Source organism: Haliotis rubra, unplaced genomic scaffold (assembly GCF_003918875.1).
Source record: "Haliotis rubra isolate DU_JTF1 unplaced genomic scaffold, ASM391887v1 Scf59, whole genome shotgun sequence".
Lineage (NCBI taxonomy): Eukaryota > Metazoa > Mollusca > Gastropoda > Lepetellida > Haliotidae > Haliotis > Haliotis rubra.
Genome location: NW_025767290.1, coordinates 2802765 through 2818571, shown reverse-complemented (window position 1 = coordinate 2818571; position 15807 = coordinate 2802765). Strand labels below are relative to the sequence as shown.

The 15807-nt window shown below is 40.5% G+C and overlaps 1 pseudogene; it reads left to right on the top strand.

The window, feature by feature from the left end:
• The window catches only part of LOC124254982, an 88100-nt pseudogene that overhangs the window by 8146 nt on the left and 64147 nt on the right, over nt 1-15807 (top strand).

Genomic DNA, 15807 nt, shown 5'->3' with positions numbered 1-15807 from the left:
CTTGTAAGTCACAATCAAAACACTTTTCAAAATATTTAGTTTTTCGGAAAATAATACCAAAGCCCCGAGTGTATACTTTGTTTTGTACGTCAGTTTATGTTCTCAGCATCTGATCTCTGCTCTTTACATACATATCCAATATGAACGGTTTAAAGAACCTCGAAAATACTGTGACCATCAATAGGTCGATAGCAGAGTTGTTTACCTACTAGATAAGATGGTAATTGTGTCCCTTGATGTGCACCATCACGTGTTTCTGATGCACATGCTCGTCGGTTCTTGAACAATCACAATATTGTTCCCCAATAGATGTCACGGAAACTTAAAACGCTCGCTGCATCGTAAATATATTCGGAAATAAAGCATATTTGTTCTGTGAGTTATTGCGTTTTGTGAGAGTTCGATAAACTTAGAATTGACTTTTAATACGGGAAGACTATTGACAAAAGGGAATCAATCTGTTTGTGTTTCAAATGTCTCGCAATAAAAGAAAGATCAGCAAATATATTGTACGCAAATGCTACACAGTTGTTGAAATGTCGATTTGTTCTCGCGAAATTTACGTTCGATGCTCACATTATTCCATTTCGCATCATAATCATCATTATTTAAAACTTTTTTAGTGATTCTAAGTGTATATTTTTTTCTCTACCCTGATTGGCTAGTTCGTTCCAATTGTTTCATCGATTGCGCCGAGGCGCATAGCCATGTGACAATAGATGAACGCTTTGTCGCATAAACTTGGAGATGATGTCATCGAATTTTCATGACGTCACAGACTGTTTTATGTTGAGTTCGGGTAACTAAAAATACAACAGGTAATATGAAAAATGTTTTAGAATTTATCTTATGAATACCCTACTCTTGAAGGTATGGTGTGTCTTTTCTTTGTGTATAAAGGCCCAAAAGTGCTTCAATATTTCAGTCGGGATAATCCGTAATCTTTTGTAGTTTGTGGGCAGTTCCCGAGGTTATTGCGAGTTTTAAAGCACTGTTATCCGTTCGTCATCAGAAGCGTTAATAATTCTACATTCAGTGACCCAATAATTTTCATATTGCTTTAAACGTGTTCTCCGAGCAAGACATTGTGGGCAGGAACATAAACCAGTGTTGTAGCGATGTTTCATCAACTTTAAACGACCGTTCTGTCGCAGCCACGTTGTGGCGACCAACCAACCGGTATCAAATTACAATAACATGCCTCTGATTACAACAGCCGATTTACTCGATACAATAGCACACCTGCATGTATTCAGTCAGTCGTTGGTTCACATGGAACATCTCCACTAACACGTCACCTCACAAACCAGGAACCAGTAATGGTAAGCACATCACAGACCTCTCGTCCAATCAATAGTCAACGATGGCGATTCCAGGAAGTCCACAGATCCAGTTTTGATGTCAGAACAACGTGAACTGTGGATTGGTTGGTTCTGACATGTAAAATTGCGGACTGTGTGTTGACTGGTCCGACATAAAATTGTCATAGAATGCAACTTCAAGCACAAACCAAATCCACTTTAGCCAATATTCAGAAATTCTACAGGAAATAATCAGCTTGCGTTGATACTGCCTAATTCTGAAGTAGGATGCCCCGCTCCGCCAATATTTGAAGTAAAAGAATATATACCCGAAATTATAACGTAAACATGCATGCCATCGCATCCCACGTAAGAATATCCAGTGTTCACCACTATGTGAAGGTATTTATCGGGGTGGAACTGCGCCTTTGATCTCAACTCAGTCAATACATCGACTATTTACAGACTGCAGTGATGTAGCTGGGTTGGTGACATTGCGGAGAAAATAATATTCACCTGCTCACGAATTTGGCTGATTTCGTTCACGGACCAAATGCATCCTCCCAATCAAAACTTTCAGGTGTTTTATCCATTAAACTCTGAACATTAATGGTAGCAACCCCTCTGCTGAATCGACCATACCATCTTTTTTATTACCCTCTCTAACCCTGAATCCCGATTTCCACCTATTTTACTACTGTCTCAATTTCCCACCCTGAATGACTGATATCATCTTTGCTATTAATATCAGTCTCAATTTTGTACCCTGAAAGCCTGATATCATCTATGTCATTGATCCGATTCTCTATTTCCCACTGAATGCCTGATATCATCTCAGTTATCAATATCAGTCTAATGTTTTCACCCAGAATGCCTGATATCATCTATGTTACTGACCCGAGTCTCAATTTCTCACCTTGAACTACATCCCATAAACATCCAAAGCAATGACTGAATTAACTAAACAAAACCACCGTGTCGATCACAAATAAATACGTACTGAACACGTCTTAAGGCTAAATTTGAAGATTCGCTGAAGCTATCCAAAAGTATACGGTCAATGGATTGAATGCCCGTTGTTTGACGCCCCTCTCAGCAATTTTCCAGTTAAATGAACGGGTCACTAAATAATTGAGTCTGGAAGAAACAACTCAGTGATTGACATTATGAGCATCAATCTACGCAACTTGGATACGATGGCATGTATGAATCTAGTCAGCGAGCCTGACCACCCAATCCCTTAATCGCCTCTTAAGACAAGCATGGGTTGCGGAAGACCGATTCTTAAGACGAACATAAGGACAGTTTTACTGCAATATTACCGAAAAGAAAAATAATAAAAAATACCAGCGCCTTGAGCATGCACTAGTGCGTGGATATGTGCGCTATATAAATATCCTATAATAATAAAAATAATTTTAAAAATTTAGACAGATTGTTCCTGTACTGGTCGGTCATTATAACTCAGAACGTTTTACTTTGAGATGGACGGTTAAATATTTATGACACAACCATTTAAACAATGGTGAGAAGAGGTCTGGACTATGACTGTTCACCCCAAATCCCAGTTGCCTCCCATGCTCGAGTTGCTTGTCAGGGACCACGGGTTCTTGTTTAGAGTTATCTTCCCTTGGGAACTATTATAATATACTCTGTATTGTTTAAACAATATACGGCATATACAAATGAAAGAGCAACATAATTAATAAACATAAGAAGCACTTTCTATTACCCGAAGCACTATATCACCTTTCGTTTTGAAATATATCCCACACCAGCGCGCAACCGAGTCGTCTTTTGGGAAGTGTCACCATCCCTATCCCCCATACCAGTTGCCTCCCTTTGTATTCACTTTGCGTAATTTGATAGGGTGGTTATTTTTAGCGCCTTCTCTTTAAAACTGAGCTCAAAACGAAGCTATGTTCTTCATTTAACATAATCCTTTCCACTGAGATACCTTGGACTGTCCGCGGTGTAGTGGTTAGAGCGTCCGCCCGGAGAGTGGAAAGTCGCGGGTTCGATCCCCGACTGCGTCATACCAAAAGACGTTAAAATATGGTACTTGCTGGTCCCTGCCTGGCGCTCGGCATTAATGGGTACAACAAGGACTGGTCGGCTCGGAGTCAGTATAATGTGTCTGAGTGAGGTATTCATGCTTCACTGCAGCATGGTATCTCAGTGGGCTAGCACTATAAAACCAGCTTCAGTCTGGGCTAGTACAAGCAGCCGCACATACACATACACACGGATGCACGTCATATGAGCGAAATATTCTCAAGCACGACGTTAAACCCAATTTCATCTCACCTCACCTTGGATTGTCTGAACTACCGTGTCCCACTACTTTCATCCTGTGAAACATGTTTGTCCTTCAAAGGATAATATTTCACTTTTGCTCCATCATATTTATCATTGTTATTGTTGATCTGCGTCTGTTATGTTCAACGAAATATTTATTACCATTGAACATGGCGAGTTGTCTAAAATAACTAGGCAAAATGCATTTCCCTGATTTTGATACTGCAGCCCACATTCCAATGGTCATTTGATAAACTTTCAGGACAAAAGAGGGCTGTGCATCCAAAGCCCATCCCACTGGATCCGCCTATGCACGATATGTACATATTTAGGAGTGTCCACTTCGGCATTAGGATGAGAATTATTTACAAAGAATTCGATTAAGTAATTGAAAAGAATCCTGCGCTAAACATCTTTGGTTTTATAGTAGTGTGCCTTTCAGTGTCAAATATATTGGTGATGAGAAAAATATTTCAATATTAGTATCCGCTGTAGCCGCTGTAGCAGGACCAGTCCGTAGACGTTTCAGGCTGTCTACTACTATGTTGTTGTAGGTGTTGGTTGTTGTTGTGTGTTGGCGGATATTCCTCAAAGTGACAACACAAGTCCGTCTGCGGGTCCACAACGTTTTATTGTGAGCTGTGTTTAACTAGGAGCTTAGTGCTCAGCTCCCAGTTCCAAACTAACTAACCAACGCTCATTAATTTGACTATATCTCAGATCTGATAATCTGTCTTCCTAAAATGGTATTATGGCAAGACCATGTGGAACCTCGTCCACAACCCACATGCCTCTCGTGCAGTGGTCATCAGGATCATCCTACTCTTGACCTAATAAGACCATAGCAGAAAGCCACAGTCTCAGAATTTCAAGAGTATGTTTAAATCATGCACCCATTATCAGGCCAGCGGCCAAACAGCTGACCAGTACATGCTTGACCTGTGACCTCGTTACATCCCCCATGCGATGTTAGCTAAGGGGAGAGGGGGAGACTATCGGTGTTACGACCCAGCCGGGAATTCGCCCGGCGCACACTGCGCGTGGCACACAGTATAGTGTATGTGGTATACAGTATATTGCACTCGATATACTGTATACTGCATGTGATATACGATCCTATCGTGACAAAGGACGTGTCCTCACGTCCTTATTGAGGGTTGTGAATGAGGTACCATGGTTTGCCGATATACCACATCAAAATGAATCATACATAAAAATAATCTAATGGTAAAGCAGACATTATTAGAAATGGACATGGATTTATAATCAGATTTAATGTAATGTACAATGTTTTGCCGTGGACCACTTTTTTTTCATTAATAATATATAAAACACGAAGGACGTTGACTTACATACATAAACAGCCAAGATATACAGTCTTTCAAATAAATATATACAGATTTATCTGTTAATGCTGATTTTACAACTATTTGGGTACCGCTAGCGAGGAAAATGCCAAATGTTGAACCTGTTTTGTTTTAGTGTTTATGTGACCTATATAGTATATCAGTCATCTTGTGTTTTAACAAAACACACCCTCTTAATGAAAGTACACTCACTCACGTCACTCTTGCATCCACCCAACCACGCTCGGCATTCACATTGTGCTTAAAACAAATGATTAGCATTCATTCGCCTTCCTTAGCGCAGCCTTGTGAGTAACACACAATAACACTACAAAACATTAACATTTACCATGGCGATAACTTCATCATTATTATTTTTCTTCACTGTACTACTCATAAATATAACACCCGGACGAGACACAAAACTGCGCTAATCTTTCAGCCGTCTAACTTTCATACTTGAATATAGATATAGTACATATAACCGAACTAAATGACATTTTTGGGTATTATATCTAATTTCATGTCAAATTATTGATGGCTTATAGGTTTTTGGTACATTGTTGTTCATTATTCGAGGCTGTAAATATGGTTGTAACTTTCACATACGTACATAAACATAATTACAATGTTTTCAAATTATAATACAAATACATTACATACAAACAAACAAACATGGAATTACAATTACCACGACCCAAGAAACAAGTACATACTAACAAAGTTTCATGTGTCATGTATTTGTGTGTAGGTGAACTAAGGTGTGCAATATATTATGTCTTAAGTCTGAGTCTTTTCTTTGGTTAATTTACTTATTGCCTACTTTCGTACTCAAGTTATATTTTGATGAGTGCAACGCTGACCATTAGAAAAAAGCATTTGTTTGTAGCTTGATTAAAAATATGTGTATCTCTCTTGCTCACAAACGTATTTCTCCATTCTCTCTTTCTCTCTTCTTTGCTCTCTCTCTTCTCCATCCTCTCACACGCAGTGTCCGCCATTATAAATACAACTTAATTGAAAATAACATATCATATTATACTTGGGCAAATCAATATCAATATCACAACTATAATTCACAGAGGAGGATATCGTACATACGGCCAATCATCATAATCGATCAAATCACCTTACACTCGTTCCCATTCATTTACTAACATTCAAACTCAAAAGAGATAACATTAATGTAATACACGATCGTGCGATGAGTATCTCCTAAAGAAATCTAAACTTTATTTGCATAAAAATCATCAAGGAATAACAGCTCAGATATGGAAACATATCTTTAAGGTTATACAATCAACTCTAATTAATATTAATGTACCGAGGCGGTGAACGGAGGTGATGCATTGTGTATATGTGAGATGTTAAAAGAAGGTGGTTAACTGTGTACAATAATTGTGAAGTATGTCCATATGCACAATAGCAAAAGAAAATGCAATATGGATGTGACGCAGGGCTGGTGTGTATTGGATGTGGGTGGATGTGGGGTCGGTTGACGTCCAGCAGGCGCTCTTGAAGAGCAGGAGTTAAATTCTGATGTTATCGGGCTGTATGGGTAGCCCCATGGGTCATAAAGAACATCCATGTTTAATGCAAACAAAATGGTAACAGAAAAGATTTCTTACCAACAGTGTTCCAAAGAATTAAATAACAAACACACTGTTTGAAAACAAATGTCACTATTGTCCTGAGAAGTGTTCGGGTAGGTTATTCTGCCAACACACAGTAAGGAGTGGAGCAGAGAGTTCTAAAAGTTCAGGTAATGACGTGGTCGTCGATCCCTGTCACAGAGTTGTTGCTGATCCGTTCCGAAGTTATTTGTGAAAACTGTACACAGGGGCTTGGTGCAGGCCGAAGTAGCTTTCGGATCCTCCGTTCCCCTTGCAGTTTGTTTGGTATACGTTCGGGTTTCCAGGTCCAACAAACGGCAATGGGGGTGGTCATGTGATGATCACTAGGGTAATCACAATAGCTTCGAGGACGGATGATAATGATGAAAATACAATGACGAGCACAGATCACACAGAATACCTTGAGAATGCCTTGTTGCGTGTTGTTGTGGCTGTTGTTCTGTGTTTACACTGTTGTTGCTGTTGTTGTGGGCCGAGACGAAGACTTTGTCTTGTTATAACTTCTATTTTTGTGCTTGGTGCTTGGAGGTACCGAAGATCTTGTCTCCACCAATATATCCGCCGTAGCAGGACCAGTCCGTAGACGTTTCAGGCTGTCTACTACTATGTTGTTGTAGGTGTTGGTTGTTGTTGTGTGTTGGCGGATATTCCTCAAAGTGACAACACAAGTCCGTCTGCGGGTCCACAACGTTTTATTGTGAGCTGTGTTTAACTAGGAGCTTAGTGCTCAGCTCCCAGTTCCAAACTAACTAACCAACGCTCATTAATTTGACTATATCTCAGATCTGATAATCTGTCTTCCTAAAATGGTATTATGGCAAGACCATGTGGAACCTCGTCCACAACCCACATGCCTCTCGTGCAGTGGTCATCTGGATCATCCTACTCTTGACCTAATAAGACCATAGCAGAAAGCCACAGTCTCAGAATTTCAAGAGTATGTTTAAATCATGCACCCATTATCAGGCCAGCGGCCAAACAGCTGACCAGTACATGCTTGACCTGTGACCTCGTTACATCCCCATGCGGTGTTAGCTAAGGGGAGAGGGGAGACTATCGGTGTTACGACCCAGCCGGGAATTCGCCCGGCGCACACTGCGCGTGGCACACAGTATATTGTGTATGTGGTATACAGTATATTGCACTTGATATACTGTATACTGCATGTGATTTCGAAATATCGTGGTTGGAATTTCGATTCGAAGCCAAGAAATATCGTGGTTGGTCATTATAAGAGACCATATATCAGAACAACCCCTGTCATTATGTTCTTATTTAGTTATCCTACCATATAGAAACATATCAGCATGTATATGTATTCGCTCAGTGTGGATAAACCGATGAAGGCATCATGTCGATACAAAGAATTAAGTAGCCGACATCCATTAGAAGGTGTCACGCAATCATCTACCGTCTTGTTCATTCTTGTTCGAAGGTACTGGAGGGTTTTCCGGGGAGACAACTCTAGGTTACCTGATAGGGCCGATGGCGACGAAGGTGTCCGAAATATTTACCAAGATACATTTGTGATACAATGAGTCAATGGCCTCAGTAATTCATGGCGGTTGCCAAAGGTCATATATGTACTCTTGGAAACGAATACGGGAAACATGAAAGTACAAGTTTTCCTTTATTATTTCCAGATTTTCAGCCACTGTGCATGACAAGAAACCCGAAAATCAGTAGCTTACAGGAACACGTGCACTTTCGTGTGTTCCTTTATTCGTCTCCATGATTTGATATATTAGTGAGACAAAGCCATCAAATGATAATCATTCATCATCTCCAGTGCAATATAATGACCAGTGCAGGAACGAGATGATTCAAGGGAAAACAGGCGTTAAACTGATTCCTTTAAATATACGTGTAATTGGTTTCTCTTTTAAGAGATTTATTCGCTTTTCCAGAATTGAGTGTGATAATGTTTCAAATCAAGTCGATGGTTCATTTGAAATAGATATGGAACATCACACCAAAGATAATATCATCCGGCCCATAATATATACTCTCCCAAAAAAGAAACGCACATAGGAATTTCAACTGTATTTTTATGTTTATTTTGAAACATCTTGTAGGCTTTATGAGTAAATGAAATATAGCGAAACTGCACACTGGGAATGCAGACTTATCCGTCTTTGGCACCAACTCGAGGAAAGTCAGTTTGAGTGTCACATGGAGACGTGTGGTGGCGCTGAAGTCAATACCTCGTGTGACCACCGTGGGCATCCAGAACTGCACGGCATCGCCTCGGCATCGAACGAATAAGTCTCAGAATCTCGTGTTGCCCAATCGCAGCCCACTCTGCCTGTAGTGCCTGTGTGAGTTGCTGAATCGTCTGGGGCTGAGGGTTACGGCGTCGCACCCGTCTGTCCAGGGCATCCCACAGATGTTCGATCGGGTTTAAATCCGGTGATCTTGAGGGCCAGGGGAGCACATTGATGTTGTGGTTCTGGAGGAAGTCTCTAGTGTGACGTGCTGTGTGGGGCCTGGCATTGTCCTGTTGAAACAACTCCCTCTGGCGATCAATGATTGGAAGGAGGTGTGGGCGTAGGGTTTCGTCACAGTACCGTTGAGCTGTCAGATTGCCCTGGATCATCACCAAATCACTTCTCCTACGGCAGGTGATCGTTCCCCACATCATAACACGGCCCCGGCCGAATCTGTCCACCTGGGGAACGCAAGCGTCGGCGAAACGTTCACGTCGACGTCTGTACACCCGCATTCTTCCATCGCGTCGTTCCAATAGAAATCGTGATTCATCACTGAACCAGATTCTACGCCAATTCGGTAGGTTCCAGGCCTGAACGTTGGTGCACCATTGAACTCGATGTCGACGATGTTGTTGTCGAAGCACAGGGCCAAAATAAGGTCTTCTGGCACGTAAACCAGCCTCTCTCAACTTGTTCCTGACGGTCTGTGCAGAAAGCCTCCTCAATCCGGGTATTTGTCGAGCGGTACTGGTCGCCGTAGCTGTTCGATGACGCAGGTGATGTACCCGGATGTAGCGGTCCTGCGCCGCAGTGGTCGCTCGAGGTCGCCCACTACGAGGGGCATCTGCTACCGCATTCTGCCGGCGATATATCTCCCAGAGCCGTGAAATGGTGCTTTGGTGAACATTCATGCGTCGGGCAACTGCACGTTGAGACTGGCCAGTTTCAAGCATACCAATGGCGATATGACTGTTGGCTTCACTTAGACGTGGCATTTTGCGTTCGTCAACAATATTCTAAATACAGTGAATAATCGACAGACAGCGATCAACCTTTTATACCCATCATTGACACTATCTGATCCCCAACTTTCACGTGCATTGTATGTGAATTGTGTATTCTGTGACACTACACGCCGAAATTGAAAATTATGATGTTAAATACGGGTATTTTACGGATGGTGCGTTTTGTTGTGATGTTTCAAAACGTAAACACCATATGACTCATAAACAGAGCAAAACCTTTTGTAAAATGAATCACATTTTAATTCATTGCTACATGAAATTACTATTTTCATGATGCGTTTTTTGGGGGGGAGAGTATATATATATTTATTCATAAAGAAATATTATCATGAAACGTGCTCTGCTTCTATCGGATGTATAGAACATGCACAACGTGATCAAATATTGAATGTATATTATTCTATTTGACAAATCAGCGTTTGCAGATCAGAATAACTACCTTTTTTAAATATCTGATTTAAAGGTTACATTTCCAAAGAAACAAATATTTAGATAATTTCTTTTCGTGTGCATCTGATATTATTTTTCTTTGATAGTTGTCCAAAGACTCATTATCATCTGTGACCTTAGTTGAAATACTTGACATCAAAGAGTGAAATTCGCTGTGCATTCCTGTTATGTAGCACAATGATTATGAACACGTGCAATGTCGCTGTTATTTTTCAGTCATTGTCGGGATCTGTTTGTGCAATCACATAAATCCGTACGATCAGTTTAGCGCGGTTAAATCTACAGGTAACGAGTTCTGATCGTGACGTCACAATGAAATGACGTCACTTGGTGACACATTCTGGCCTTGCAATAAATTCAACACTTTGGTGGAACATTTTAAACTTGTATTGCCCGAAACCTTAGATTTCACTGTTGTATGCGACTATCTGTCCTAGTACTGACAGGTATTTACAGAGTAAGTTTGGTTCAACGCCGTATATAATAGTATTCCAGTTATATCACTGTGTGTCAGCTTAATGTGGGAGAAAATCACGAAGTATTGCAGGTATCAGACATTAACGTCTTTGGTCAAACCCACGAACCAGGATGTGTTGCTTACAGACCTAGAAACATTGGCAACTAGGATTCGAACCCACAAGCAAAGGCTTTGATGTGCCCAAGAGACGCAACCCTGTATAGTAGATACCTGAGCATTTGACGACTTTGCCACCTGGCACTGATAAGATAGTTACATTAGTATTTGTTCATTGGACACCGTTTTAACAGGCAACGACGAAAGACCATTGACGAAAATGATATTTGTTATCGCTCCAGTGTCTTGAGATGAACCTTTGATCCACTACGCTCCACAACGATTAAGTTAAAACCATACCTGTATTTTCTTCTTACTGTCATACTTATAAATACGCCATTAATCTAACACCGTTCTTAGCTTTCATGAAATGGGAAACAGATATATTTCCATGAAAGAAATCGTATTCGGTACAGACGTCCTTCCTGGTGCGTTGATGTACTGCAGATAATCTAGGAATTACGGACAGTTTTCTTAGTGAACATTATCTGAAATAACTTCAAACAACTTCACAGCTTCCCGTGCAATCTTATCACTGTATTTTTTTTTTCATTTTGATTTTTTGACTCAGTTGTGTCATTGAACTTACAGTTCTCTCCATCCGCTCTCTGATATTGAACCTACCAATCTATAAGAAATAGTCACATCATTATTCGATAGTTTCGTGCTCGTGCTGTAAGCTTGATCCAATATCGACCGTTATGGTCATTCAGAAATACAAGACCTATCGAAGAATCGCCTCTGTTAATCCCAGAAGAAACGGTCAAGCACATCCATAAAGATTTCCTGTCAACGTGATATACTGATCAGTACACAAAGGAACATCCTCATGTACATCCTTGAAGCAGAGCTGCTGAATTGTACAATTGATTGCAGCATTGTTTCATCCCCTATCATGTGACTGACCATTTGTATTGACCTTTTGTATATGTATCTGGACATCTCGGTCAATACAACCAATATTTACACATCCGTTATATTTACCAACACCACATATGAGCTAGGTATATTTGTCTATGTACGTTAGAATTGAACTTTATTATTATTGGAGTCTGTTTGCTCTGAAAATATAGACAAAATACTTGGGATTACATGTCGATATTGGCAGTGTAGCTCTGTGAGTACACTTGTATTACTTACGACCTTGGCATTCCGGAACCACCTCAACCAGCAGTCGATGTGGACTTAAGACCATTGTGGGATTAAGGGCAGCACACACGTATACAAGCAATCCCGACAGACGGTATACAGCAAGGGTCCATCCTATCCCTTTGTCTTTTCTCTATAATGTTGCTGTCACAAAAAAAATGCCGATACCTTCGTTAAAAGCGTAACTGACGAGGACTCCCTGTCATAGATTACTATTCATTATTTTGCTTATATGATCACCAAATACACAACTATTCTGATCATAACTGAGAGGGCAACGTTCGATGTTATAACACAAAATGACAAAATTAATTATGGCTGCTGCAGACATGTGGCTCGTGACCTTCACCTTCACGCCTGACATTGCTTTAGGTACAGGACAGTATTAATGATATTCATAATTTCAATATTGACTTGCAAAAATATGTTTTAATGAGTATGGTTTTGCGCCTACGGAAGATCAAACCCGGTTATTTGCGTGAAGAGCGAACGCTTTCACCACCATCTTATGTCAATGTCTGCGTTCATTTATTATATATCTGGGATAGAAATATGACTGATAAAGATATCATATATAATGACAGGCTAAGATTGTCATATAACAGCATCTGTATTTTGGTACAATAATACATACATTGTATCCGCTTTTCAATACCACCTACCGTTGATTCCTATTGGATTCTAACGGTGCTATAAGAAACATAGAGATAAAGTACAATACCACGGCAGATTTCTCTCTGTATTTTACGGTCACCGTGTTGCAATATGCGGTCATTTCATCAACGACATATCTAAACTATTTGTGAGGTGAGGTGAGGTGAAATTGGGTTTAACGTCGTGCTTGAGAATATTTCGATCATATGACGACGTGCATGCGTGTGTATGTGTATGTGCGGCTGCTTGTACTAGCCCAGACTTAAGCTGGTGTTATAGTGCTAGCCCACTGAGATACCATGCCGCAGTGAAGAATGAATACCTCACTCAGACACATTATACTGACTCCGAGCCAACCAGTCCTTGTTGTACCCATTAATGCCGAGCGCCAGACAGGGACCAACAAGTACCATATTTTAACGTCTTTTGGTATGACGCAGTCGGGGATCGAACCCGCGACCTTCCGCTCTCCGGGCGGACGCTCTAACCACTACGCCACGGAGGCGGTCTAAATTATTTGTACAGTAATTTCATCCACAGAAATGTACGCAATTATACTTTGATCTATTGTTGGTTGTTAATGCCTCAACTGTCGTATTTCGTACTGAGCTCTTATCTAGTGTTGTATTTATATATCGAAGTAGTAGTAAAACCTACCTTGCGTTAAGCAAGGGGCTGTAATTCCCCACAAACTTTATAGATCGTATAAGCAAGTTTTCTCATTTCTACATTATCGTTTTATCTATGATAGCATCATGTGCTGAGTAGGTAAGACGCACACTACTCAAATTGATAGGGATATATATTAACCTTCCAGCCACGTCAAAGACTGTAACATCCAAATAATGCGAATTTCGTTTGATTGATCATTGCATTATGTGACTATCCCTACCAGAAATTGAGTAGTATGGTGTATATGATGCTCATGGTGCTATAGAATCCCCTCTATTGTTCCAGGAAACGGGTGTGACCCCTCTTATGGTTGCTGTACGAGAGAACAAGCTTGTAATTGCCGAACGTCTCATTGACCTTGGGGTCAACGTCAATGCTAAGGCCAAGGTGAGTTTTTGTCAAGGTAACGCCAAAGAATGAATTCATAGCCATGGTACGTTTTAATGATTATGTGAATAATTAACCAGCATCATTATAAAAATTTAGCTGATCGGTCCAATGATATATAATGCAATTGCGGTATCGATGACAAAGTTGGATCTCCAAGAGATCTAAAATGGGACAACGTCTTCAATGGAACTAAAAGCATTTTAATTTCTCCGACGGAAACTGACGATGTGAGGATAACCATCTGAGCGTTTCAATACGTGGGAGGAGACTCCTTGAAAACACTTTCCCACCGCTTACATATCGGTGTTCAGTGTTTAACATACCCGAGAGATGAGTAGGTTCATTTTATTGACTTGAGGAAAAGACCTCACTTAGCCTAGGGAGTTATTGACACATGCAACATACAGGTAGAGACGCCGCTCTCTACGATCGATAAAAATGCTGATTGATTTTCACTTATGCAACATTAATAATCGACCAAACTTCGAGTATGATTACTGGAAATCAAGCTTGCAAACGACAATTTCAAACGATATTTAGTTGTTTGTGGGAGACCTCTAGACGTTTGTATTTCATTGTTGGGGGGTCAAAATAACGAGCTAGCGACGACAATGTCTGAATTTGAAGTTTGTTGCAACACAACGAAATCATCGACCGTTATCCTCCACAAAATGATGTCAACAACTGATTCCGGTATAATTTAGTATCGATTTTACTCAATTAGTATTGTTATTTCAAAGGTGCTCTGGAACGGTCTGATAAGTCTTCTGTAGTGCTGTGAACTATGAAAGGAAAGAAGTTTGTCAAAGAGATGCTGACATTTCAAATATATTTTGATTGAGCGAGTATGGTGTTGCGCGACACATAACAACATTTCTGCAATATCACGGCAGGGAACATCCCAAATGGGTAATATTCTAAACGATTTTTCGAAACCAGTAAAAAAATAACATGTTGTTTCTACAAAAGTCGGCTTTTGGTTTGAGGTTCCAGATAAAGGTAATATATGCAGTTCTTTGTTTGGATTGAATTGTTTCATGAAATGTGAGCGCGTGAGTATAGTTTTACGCCGTTTTTGCAATATTCCAGCAATATCAGTGTGGATACACCAGAAATGGGTTTACACTTCGTACCATGTAGGGAATCAAGTCCGGGTTATTTTATGAAAGAGGTTTGTCACTTTAAGTCATAGGGCCCGTAAGTAGGTCACGGCACTTCGCGAGACCTTCGTACTTCCGGTGACAAACAACGTTTCATACCTTTTCTAATGAGATCATGATTGTAAGGAACCGATAATCCTTGCAGGTATAACAAATTTCCAATCTAACTATCCCCAAATTAGCCAACTATTACGAGCCAAACATGGGCTGGTCTTGTAAAGTCATATTTGGCGGTCGCGCAATTTGGAACCAGAACTGGTTCTTGAATATACGCTTGTCACCGGAAATCTGTTATCGGCAGTTAGCTTGGCTCCGTCTCGCATATCGCAAGTTGGCGCGCACGGAACTACCGGAAGTAGCGCCTCGCGAGACTTACAGGCCCTATGTGTGATAGTTCTATCTCAAGGGAATCCGCTAAAGGCAAAATGACATATGTGATAATAGAGTATAAGTTGTCTCAAAGGAGAATCTGGGAATCTTAACGTTCTTCCCGGATTATTTACCATTATAGTACATTTTCTCCTTATTGTGAAGTTGATAAATACAACTCTCCCATCCCATCTACAGTCACATGTCATAATTAGTGTTCTTGTAACCAAGAACTCGTGAATATCGGGGTTAGAATTGATCTTCAGTTGACCGATGCTTGTAAGAGGCGGCTAACGGGATCGGGTAGTCTGACTCGCCGATTTGGTTCATGCATATCATCGAATCCCAATTGCATAGATCGATACTCATGATGCCAATCACTGGATTGTGAGGCCCAGAGTCGATTATTTACAATCCGGCGTCATGTATGTGGAAATAGTTAAAGATCACATGCAACGTAAAACACAACTTTGCAGATTCTGATACCTTTCGGTATGGACTTACCGAAACAAAGCTTCAAAAATGCAAATTCAACTTATAAAGTTGAAAATTAACGCAATGAAAAAAAACGCGCG